The following is an 11,183-nucleotide window of genomic DNA, read 5'->3' as shown; positions in this document are numbered from 1 at the left end:
AATGAGTTCAGTAATACATTAAAAAATGTGTGTTTTAGATATCACGTCGAGGCTATTGCAGAATGAGCTTTGTGACTTCTGCAGTGTTACTGCCTGTTAGTTTCGTTAATTCAGAAGCAGCGATGCACTGTTCTGGCCCTTCATGAAGATACATGAAGTTTACAAGAGCTATAATCCAGGCTTCTCTACCTTGGAACTGTTAGCATTTGGACATCCTGCATACTGTAAGATGTTTGCAGGATTCGCAGCCTCTACCCACTACATGCCAGTAGCTCCCATGCCTTCAATTGAGGCAAAATATCTCCAGGTGTGGGGAGTAGAGAAAGCCCTAAGTGAGTGAAGTACCGAGTGAATGTGTGCTGTTGACATGGGCACAACCTTGTTAAGGACCTAAAGTACCCCAAACCATCAGACCCATAAGAAAAAGGCAGAACTTCCTCTGTGGTGTGAGGCTCAGAGAAGTGGCAAAATCTTTCTCCGGCTCCAAGTGTGGATACTGACAGCGTATACAGAAAACATCCACCATAGCCTTCTCCCCCCAGTTGTTTACGGCCTCAGATGGCTTCCTTACAGAGACTGTCCCTAAACCTGTTCTTTGATCTGTCTGTGTGTCATAGACCATGCCTCCTTCATCTGTATGTAACAACCCCGCCCCTCTGTTCAACTGTGTATCGTAAACATGCTGAGCTTCCAGGGTGCTGAGGTTTCTCCATCAGAGAGCTCAGTCCACTAGGCCCAGCTTTTCTGTGTTTGTCTTTTTCTTCATTTTCTTACCACCCAGTCAGGTCTGTCCCTGGAACCAGATCAAGGATGTGGCTTCCAGACATTGTCACAAAGAAGACAGAATGAAGTCACTCTATGGTCGAGAAATGCTTAGAAATTTAGAATATGAAGAAAATCAGTGGACTCCAGTATAAGAACATAGGTACGCCTTGAAGACACAGGGAAAATTTGAATCTATTTTTAGTAGTCAGTGATAAAGAAAATGTGAACCACAATAGGTACAATTTCACATCTGTTAGGACGGCTATCCAAAAAGAAAAAGAGGTAGGCATGGAGGCATGTACCAGCCCCAGCTCTCAGGGTTCTGAGGCGGGAAGATTGTTCCAGCCCAGAAATTTGAGACAAACTGGGTAACTTAGGCAAACCCCTCCTTTGAAAAAAGAAAAAGAAGAAAGGGAAAATAACTAAAAGGTTGGCAGTGGTGTAGAAAAATTGGAGCCTGTGAGTCATTCCTGGAATGACTGTGGAGACCAGTTCGGTACTTTTGGAAAGAGTTCAATAGTGTTACTCTGCAACCCAGCAATGCTAGACAGGTACTTGGAGCAGGGACTCAGATACTTAAGTCCACAGCAGGAGCATCCAGAGGCAAAACGGTAACAGCAACTGCTCTCAACAGCTGAATGAAGGTTGGGTGTGCACGATATATGCCTACAAGGGAACTGTATCCATAAAAAATGATACATAGACAGTAAGAGATGGGCCTTAAAAACATTGTAGTGAAGTATCCAGTGACACCTAGTCCTTTTGGAGTAGACACTGTACTAGGTGATGGGATAGCCCAGGAGGTTATTATCTAGTGGCTGCATAGCTGCTTTTTCTAATGACAAAACGTCCTGTAAGTGCGTAATGCTGATGCTTGTACAGGCTTGAATGTGCCTATTTGGGTTTGTATGTGAAATTCTCCCTCCCCAGGCTTGTGTGTTTGAACACTTGGTCCCTGGGTAATGGTACCATTTTAGAAAATAGTATAACCTATATGTAGTGGGTCCTTACTTGAGGAAGCTGAGAGGTGGGACTTGAGGATTAGAGCTGGTGTCCTATCTAATCTTGATCCACCAAAATGTGAAGAAGTCACCAGCCACACTTCTGCCTCAGTGGACTAATCTGCTCTCATTGTGAGCCTAATACACACTACCTCCCTTGAGTTGCTTATTTAGGGGTATTTTGGTCACAACAATGTGTAAGTATTAAATACAGAAATTTGGCACCAAGAAATGAGGTCATTGCTGAGATGAACATGATCATGTGACTTTTAGGCCTTTGGGACTTATTTACAGGAAGAACATAAGCAAAATTGGAGCTGCAGGGTAAAATACTGTAAGCAGAGCCTGATGGCCATGGTGGGAGCACTTAAGATCAGCATGCAAATAAAAACGTGAACAGGAATGGTCTGCCAGGCTTGAGGCTTCAGAGGGGAGCAAAGACTCTTAGCCAGGACTGAACTAGAGGCCATTCATGTGACAGGCTGGAGCAGAACAGGGTCACATGCCGCCGTGTTCTGAATGGGTGAGGCTGAACTGAACTTAATGGCTAAATTGTTGTCTGGGGAATCTCAAGGCAGCATAGGGTTCAGGCTGTGGCGTGGTTTTTGCTCACTCCTTTTAGCCAGATTGACACGGGGAAAGAAGTATCACAATGTGGAAAATGGGCAGTTTTGTTCAAAAGGAGTGTGAACCCAATAGCAGACGAGGCAACTGTGGGCGAAGCTGTAAGTTCTAAAAAGACGTTGCAGGGCCAATGGAAATGGTGTCTTGGGGACAAGACTTCACCAGTGGAAGGTATGAAGAGTACAATAGTATAAACCCATTTTTAAAATTTCTATTTAGAAAGAGTGCCTGAGAAGACAGCCTCCAAAATGCCCTGCTCCAGCATTGCCACCGAGAGAAATCTGTTACCTACTTCAGCTGCACAGTTTCTTAAAGGCTACTGCAATTATGGCCCAAGGAGGCCAGGCACCACCTCAGACTCTCAGGAGAGCTTGTTGTCATCCTCACAGTGCTGGATTTGCAGGTTTGCAGATTGCAAGAGTGATGGGATAATGGAGATTGTGTCTTGGTTCCACAGAAGCAGCTGGGTAGTATGTAGTAGGGATGGCCTTACAGTGACAATTTACCAGGCTGTGCAGGGGAAGGGTAAGTTTCAGTGGCGATAACGGGACAGTGGAGATGTTGAGGGACGCTATATGCACCAAATGGAGGTAGCTCAAGAGTTAGAGGCACCTGTACTTCAGGCTGTAGGACAGTGGGGTGAGGGCTATCCCTAAGCTCTCAGAACCCATATGATGCCACCAAATCCAAGATACTAGACACAGAGGTTTGTTATTTGCCCTGCAAAGTCCTGGTCTTGCTTTGTCAAATCTTTCCTTGCTGTGTTTCCATCTCCCTATCTTGGAATGAGAATGTTACATCATGCCATTGTGTGTCGGAAGTATGCAATTTGTTCTAACAGTGGCTCAGAGCTAAGAAAAAGATTATCTTAGGTCTCAGAACAGACTTTGGATTTGGAACAGTGTTGGAGTTAGTACTTCAGGGAATTTTACCAATAAGTAGTGGCACATCCCTGTAATTTCAGTAGAGGCAGGAGGACCAATGCAAGTTCAAGGCCAGCCTGGTTTATGTAGTAAGTCTCAGGTCAGCCAAGGCTATGTAGGGAAACCTTGTCTTGGGGCGGGGCTGGTGCGGGGAGAATACTGCAGGGATCTTAAAAGTTAAGTTGAATGTACTTTTCTTTAAGAGATGACCATGAGCCTTTGGAGGCCAGAGGCCAAACATTACAATTTGGATATGAAAATGTACCCCATGGGCTCACACGTTTGAACACTTGATTCTCAGCTGGTGGTGTTGACCTTAGTCACCTTCCTTCACTACCGTGAGCTGTACCTTCTCACACTGTGAGCCAGAATGATCCAAATGCCAGGTGTGTTTAGAATGTAAAGTCAGCTTATAAATGAAAGACATTTAGAAGGAAAAATAAAACCCGAAGTTACAAAATTTACAGTGCTCATAAAATTTTAAAAATGATTAGATGAGCCAGGCATAACAGCACATCAGTAATCCCAGCATTCTGGAAGTGGAGACAGATCAACAGTTCAAGGGCACACTCAGCTACATGGCGAGTTTAACGCGGCCTGGGCTACATGAGCCTTTGCCTTAACAACAACGGTAATAATTTGGCATAGAATTCAGGCACTAACTGGTGCTTAGGTTTTGTGTTGGTTGAACCTGAACAAATCTCAGAAGAGTGTGTGCGTGTGTGTGTGTGTGTGTGTGTGTGTGTGTGTGTGTGTGTGCATCTGATGTGCACTTGGAAGAAAGAGGATCACAGGTTTGCTGTGGGTTGATCTTTCTGTATGCTGTGAATATGTGTTGTTCCTATTGGTTAATACATAAAGCTGCTTTGGTCTATGGCAAAGCATGATAAGAGCCAGGCAGGAAATCCAAGCAGAGATACAGGGAGAAGAAGGGCAGAGTCAGGGAGAGACCATCCAGCCACCCAAGAACCAAGACACCAGCAGACAGGTAACACCACCGCTACATGGCAAAATATTGATGAATAGAAATGGGCTAATTTGCCGGGCGGCGGTGGCGCACTCCTTTAATCCCAGCACTCTTTGGGAGGCAGAGCCAGGCGGATCTCTGTGAGTTCGAGGCCAGCCTGGTCTACAAAGTGAGTTCCAGGAAAGGCGCAAAACTACACAGAGAAACCCTGTCTTGAAAACCAAAAAAAAAAAAAAAAAAAAAAAAGCAAGAAATGGGCTAATTTAAAATGTAAGAGCTAGCTAGCAATAAGCCTGGGCCATAGACCAAACAGTTTCTAATTCATATTAAGCCTCTGAGTGATTATTTTATAAGCAGCTGCAGGACTGTGGGGCTGGGCAGGACAGAGAAAGACTTCAGGCTACACAGGTTCAAAGTCATCCTCCACTACAAAGCAAGAGACCGGTCTAGGCTACATGAACCTGCCTCAAAAAGCAACAGAATACCCAGCAACTCCAGGTGGGTGGCCTCTTCTGAAGTGTGTCCCAGCTGCAACTACACACCGTATCTCATTCACTTTGTATGTAGATGCTGACACTACCTAATTGGGTATGTAACTCTATTTCCAATGTGTTGGAAATACATCTAAGTCCAGTGTGTACTGAGGGAGGGTTGGATTCAGAGAGCCTTTCTCAGATGTCACTCAGAGAAGCAGCTGCTGTGACTACAACCGCCTCTACCCCCACATTGCCAAGGATAGCCACTTTTTCAGACCATCCTCACCAAGGGGTGAATGGAAAGCTGCTGGTTGATTTGAAAGATGTTTCTCTGATTTGTTTTACAGGAAGTGCATTCTGTACACATGAGAGGCTCCGGGGTGAGAGGCATGTGGCAGTTGAAATGCACCTGGAAGCTTCTAACTGCTCCTGCCTCTACCACCGTGCACAGCCCTGCAGAGCAGGCTGGAGCAGGCATCCAGTCAACTGCTGTGCCTAGAACCGCATGTCTTCCCTGACCATGGGGTTCTTCCTCCCCAGGTTGTCTGGGCTCTGGATAACCTCTGCCCTTCCACTGTAGGTCTGGGCTAGGTGTTCCTTCCTGGTGCTTTCTGAATAGTCAACCTCCAGGTACATGGTAGGGCCCACCGCAGACAGACTGAGTCTTCCTTGTGGGTAGAAAGGACAGCATCTCAATCAGTACTGACCTCTGTTTTATCTTCCTAGAAATCCAGACCTTGAGGCAGTTAGTGGAGTATGGGGTTAGGCCAACCATACTATGTTAAGAGTTTTGGCCTGCAGACACAGCTCAGCTGCTAGAATACTTGCCTAGCATGCACAAAACCCTGAGTTTGATCCCCAGCACAAATAAACCAGGCATGGTGGTATGTACGGACATACGTGGAGGCAGAAGAATCAGAAGTTCAAGGTCACCTGTGGCTACATACTGAGTTGGAGGCCTGCCTGGGCTACGTGAGACCTTTTCTCAAAAACAGTGAAAAGGGAGTTTTTTAAAATCTTAGATGAACGAACAGTGCGTCTTGCAGCCTCTCTGCCATATCCACCCCAGCTGCTCACCCTAGACCCTCTGAGCCACATTCTCCTTCTACCTGCCCACCCCAGCATGGCTGAGCTGTCGTCAGAACTGAACATTTCAGGTGAACTGGTGGTAACCACATACGTGCAGGTGCCCACAGAAGCCAGAGATCATTGGATTTCCTGGACCTGGAGTTACAGGTGGCTGTGAACTGCCCAGTGTGGGTGCTGGGAATTAACCCAGGTCCTTTGCAAGAACATTTGGAGTTCTTAACTGATGAGCCATCTCACAAGCTACCGCACCATGCCTTTGAGGCTCATCCATGTTTGTATCCACTGCTTTTTTTCTCCATTATTTCATTGTGTGGGCGTACGTGGTTTGTTATCATTTATTTGCTACTGTAAGTGATGTTAATGCAATTATCCATGCACACTTCCTGTCAGGACATAGATTTTTCAGCTCGGTGTGTAGGAGTAGTAGAATTAATGGGTCATATATAACTCTATCTTTAACATTTTCAAGAAGTTTCAAGCTAACCTAAGTGTCTCCAGTGCTTCACAATTTCACAGCTACCATGAGGTTTCTAGCTGCCATCTGTCTTTGTTATCCTGTGGTGGCATCTCATGACGAATTTGCTTTGCTCTGTGGCTGGTCATGCTGAACACTTCCATGTACTTTTTGCCCTTTGTTTATCTTCTTTGGAAAATGTGTACTCAAGGCTTTTGCCTGCTTTGAAATGGGTTGTTTTTTATTAGTTTGGTTTTCGTTTGTCTTGTTTTGACTTTTGTCTTTTGATACAGCATCTCATGTAGCTCATGCTGGCCACCATGAAGCAAAGGGTGGCCTTGAGTTCCTGATTCCCCTGCTTCCACCTCCCAAGGGCCGGGATCACACATGTGTGCCACTTTGCCTGGCTTGGTTGTCACTTACTGCTGAATTATAAGAATGATTTATATATTCTGTATATGGATTTCTTTGTCAGATAAGTGCCATCCAAACTTAGCAAATACTCTTCCTGTTCTAATTAGTAGTTTTCCCACTTTCTTAATTTGTTCTTTGAACTACAAAGTTTTCATTCTGATGAAATTCATGCTGGTCCATTTATTTTGTTTTTAATTAATATTTTTAAGTGTATGTGGAGAACGGAGGAGGGTCCCTTTCAGGTGCTGGCTGTCTTTCTACTCTGGTCCTGGGATCAGCCTTAGGCCATCAGGCTTGCTGGCACGCACCTTACCCACTGAACTATCTTTATGCTGGAATCGTTTCAGATTTGCAGGGACTTTGCAACCATGGTGCAGAGTACCTTGCCCTTCACCAGTCCCTTGTCTCACACAACCACAGTCCATCAGTTATGTGTGCCAGCGTTAACAGAGCTTTATTCAGGCTTACATTTTCCCACTAATGTCCTTTTTTAAATTTGTTTTTTTTTCTGTCCCAGGCTCTGATCTAGAATAACATATTGTATTTAGATAGGTGCTACCCTCCAACTGGAACCTCCCCACCTGCCTCCAAGTGCTGTAGGTATGTGCTATCATCCCACGTTTTGAATATGTTGAATCATTCAATCCTCACGTGTAGCACGAATCTTAAAAGGTCTTATTAATAAAAACAAACCCAGGGCCAGGTACTGGGGTGAATTCTGGAAGATCAGAGAAACAGAACAAGCCACAGCCACCTCACCTTGCCAGTTCCTCAGCTGGTCCTGTTTCCTCAGACTGGAAGCCTCTGTGTCCTCATCCGAATGGATATCAGCTGAACTGCTGCTCAAAAGCCTAAAAGCTTAACCAGGCTCTAGTTCCTGGTCCTCACACCTTATATACCTTTCTGCTTTCTGCCATCGCTTTCTGGGATTAAAGGTGTGTGTCACCATGCCTGGCTATTTCCAGTGTGACTTTGAATTCACAGAGATCCAGGTGGATCTCTGCCTCTGGAATGCTAGGATTAAAGGCGTGTGTGCCACCATTTTGTGGCCGCTATATCTAGTGGCTGTTCTGTTCTCTGACCCCAGATAAGTTTATTAGGGTGCACTATATATTGGGGAACACAATATCACCACACTCACAACAGTATCATTATCTTAACTTTATAGTTGAGGAAATTAAAGAACAAGGTTTAAAAAGCTTGCCCAAAGTTTAGAGCCAATAATTGGTGACTTTTTTTCTCATCTTATAATAAATTCCAAATTCTGGGTCCTATATGTTCAATCATTCCTTTTCTGAAAGATGGGCAGGGTGTAGTTGGATGCTTTCGGTCATAAGTGACTGGAAACCCAACCCAAAAGTTAACAAGAAGTAGAAATCCGATGCACTCTCGGGATTTTGACAAAAATCAGCATCTCTTTGACCTGCTCCATTGAGTTCAGCAATGACTTGTTACAAAATCCTCTTGGTGTTATCAACCATGTTGGCGACTTTTCTTGTTGGTGAAAACATCTGACAAAAGCAACTGAAGAGGAAGAGTTTATCTGGGGTCATGGTCTGAGGGGTCAGTCTGTGGCAGGAACACGGTGCTGGGGTCAGTCTGTGGCAAGAACAGGGTGCTGGGATCAGTCTGTGGCAGGAACGTGGTGCTGGCGTGGGAGTCGTGTTTCGTCCCCCGCAGGAAGGAATGGGGGTGATTTGCTTCTTTTTATTGAACCCACGACACCAGCCCATGGATGCTGCTGCCCACATTTGGGGTTCTTCTGTCCTCAGCTAACCCTCTCCGGAACACCCTCACAGACGCTCTGCAGTCTAGCTGAGTTGGCAAGACTGACCATCCTTTGCATTTCTCCGTGGTATGGTGTTCTTTCTCTCTGCTGGTTCTCAGTACAGTTTCTGCATTTGGGTTGTAGCTGTAGCTCAACTGGTAGAGTACTTGCCTAGCATGCAAGTCCTGGGTCCAGTCCCCAGCACTGCACCTACTGAGGATGATGGCAAGCACTTTTAATCCCAACACTGGAGGGCAAGTTTGAGGCCAACCTGGGATACACAAGAAGGCTTGGCTTTCTCTAAACGTGCTCTAATAGATAAAACTGCAGAGGAAGGTGCCTGGTTGTTAAGGGCTATATGCTGTTTCCTGTCTGGAAAGAGTTTTATTTTACTTGATTGATGGTTTGGAAGTATAGACAAGACTTCCTACTCCTTAGGATCTCTACATTCTGAAATTTCAGTGCTGTACCTACATAGAGGATTCCCCCCATCAGATCCTTTCAGACAGGACTGTGTTAGCTCTAGAGACACTCCCTTAGTTAGGATTACTATTGCTGTGATGAAACACCATAACCAAAGCAGCTTGGGGAAGAAAGGGTTTATTCAGCTTACACTTCCACATTGTAGTCCATCATTGAAAGAAGTCAGGACAGGAACTCAAACAGGGCAGGAACCTGGAGGCAGGAGCTGATGCAGAGGCCATGGAGGGGTGTTGTTTACTGGCTTGCTCCCTATGGTTTGTTCAGCCTGCTTTCTTATAGAACCCAGGACCACTAACCCAGGGATGGCATTACCTGTAATGGGCTGGGTCCTCCCCCATCAATCATTAATTAATGATTACATTACAGGCCTGTCTACAGCCCAATCCTATGGAGACATTTTTCTTAATTGAGGTTCCCTCCTCTCAGATGGCTTTAGCTTGTGTCAAGCTGACATTAAACTAGCCAGTACAGACACCTTTTTCTTTTTTCCTCACCTTCTCCCATCTCTCCCCATAATTTTCTTAATGGAATTTCAAGACTTCTGAATTACAGTACTAATTTTCCCAGGATATTTTATCACAGCAACTGAAAAGTAACTAATACAAAACCAAAATATACCCTTTCTTAGGCCAGGCATGGGGGCACACACCTTTAATCCCAGCATTTGGGAGGCAAAGGCAAGTGGATCTCTGTGAGTTCAAGGCCAGCCTGCTCTACAGAGTGAGTCCCAGGACAGCCAGGGCTACAAAGTGAGACCCTGTCTAAAAAAAAAAAAATCTTTCCTTCCTCTTGGATGTTTTGGCCCAAGCAATGGATGAGTTATGTCATGAATTATTTGTTCCTCTGTTAACTAATACAGAAAACTGGTCATCAGAACTGCTGTGAATTTGTAGGACTTGAGAATGGTTTTATGAGGCAAGCATGTAAGAGTTTGGACAAGGGGGACCTAAAGTCCAGGAAACAGAGATTAATGCAGGAGTCTGGTGGAGTTCAGAAGACCAGATGCTGACTGAGAACTGGCCTTCAAGCTGTTTACTCCAGTTACACTCTGGAGAATCCAGCTGTGTTCTGCCTATGTCCTTAAATTTTAAGTTCAGTTCAAGATGTTGAATTCAACTTACTTTTTGGCAAAAGAGATTTCATGATAACATTGCATTGGGAATGTGCCATGGCTATTACTCATTACCTTTAGCCAGATTTATGGTGAAATTTGAGAACAATAAACAGAAAGATGTAAAAAAATGTACAGTTTAATAAGGAAAACTCTCATGGGCAGACTTTTATTCACAGAAGGAGCATCCTGGACAAACAGGGATACATGAGAAAGTGTCTTGTCTGATTTAGCCACACAGAGGCTGCTGTAGCCATGGTTCTCTGTTGCCTGAGTATATCTCAAGCTGGCAGCAAAAGCTGGCATCATCCAAGTGGTGCTGATTTTGTAGGCATGCCAAATGCATGAGTTCTAGGGTCAGGGAGGCTTGTACCAGGACACCAGGATGAAAACCAAGAAGGCCCCTCAGAATGGGCAGCAGAGCTGCTAGCTTGATTTGATTTCCATTGCTGTGATAAAACATCATAACCAGAAGCATGCCTGCCCCACCATGACAGGCTGTACTCTCTAAAACAGTGAGCACAGTAAACCTTTCCTCCCCAGCCTCTCGGGAAAAGGGAGATTTTCATAGAGATCTGACTGTGAAGTCTAACACATACTTTGGAGTTTTGTTTAGTAGCCACACAAAAATGCTACGTTAGACACAAAGACCAATATTAATGGCTGTCAAAGGTCCTCCTAAAGTCCCATACACTAATGTTCTAATTCATGATACTCCATCTCCCCATGGTATCACAGAGCCCCTCCCAGTCAGTGAAACAGAAATGATCTGGAAGCTTGAATGTGGCCTTCATGAAGAAAGCAGTTTGTACCTGGGAGAGGTGCCACCTGTTGCCATACTTATAGAGCAGGAAACCAAGCCACAAAGAAGCAAAGGCATGGTTTCCAGCATCGGCCAGCCTGGCTCAATGCCTCCACCTTTACCATCCTCTGCTGCCCCTCAGTCACCCTGAGATTAATCATCTTTCCTGGAAGAGGTACAGCAAGTACATGCCTTCAGGAAGATGACTCAGCGGTCTGTGTTCACAGACCTGAGGGGGGTCTCAGCCCTGATCCCACAGTGCACTCACCTCTGGTGAGCAACCTTTTAAAAATATCTTTAAATTTA

Source organism: Peromyscus californicus, unplaced genomic scaffold (assembly GCF_007827085.1).
Source record: "Peromyscus californicus insignis strain IS unplaced genomic scaffold, ASM782708v3 Scaffold_13__1_contigs__length_99412109, whole genome shotgun sequence".
NCBI classification, from domain to species: Eukaryota; Metazoa; Chordata; class Mammalia; order Rodentia; family Cricetidae; genus Peromyscus; species Peromyscus californicus.
This window is presented reverse-complemented; position numbering follows the sequence as displayed.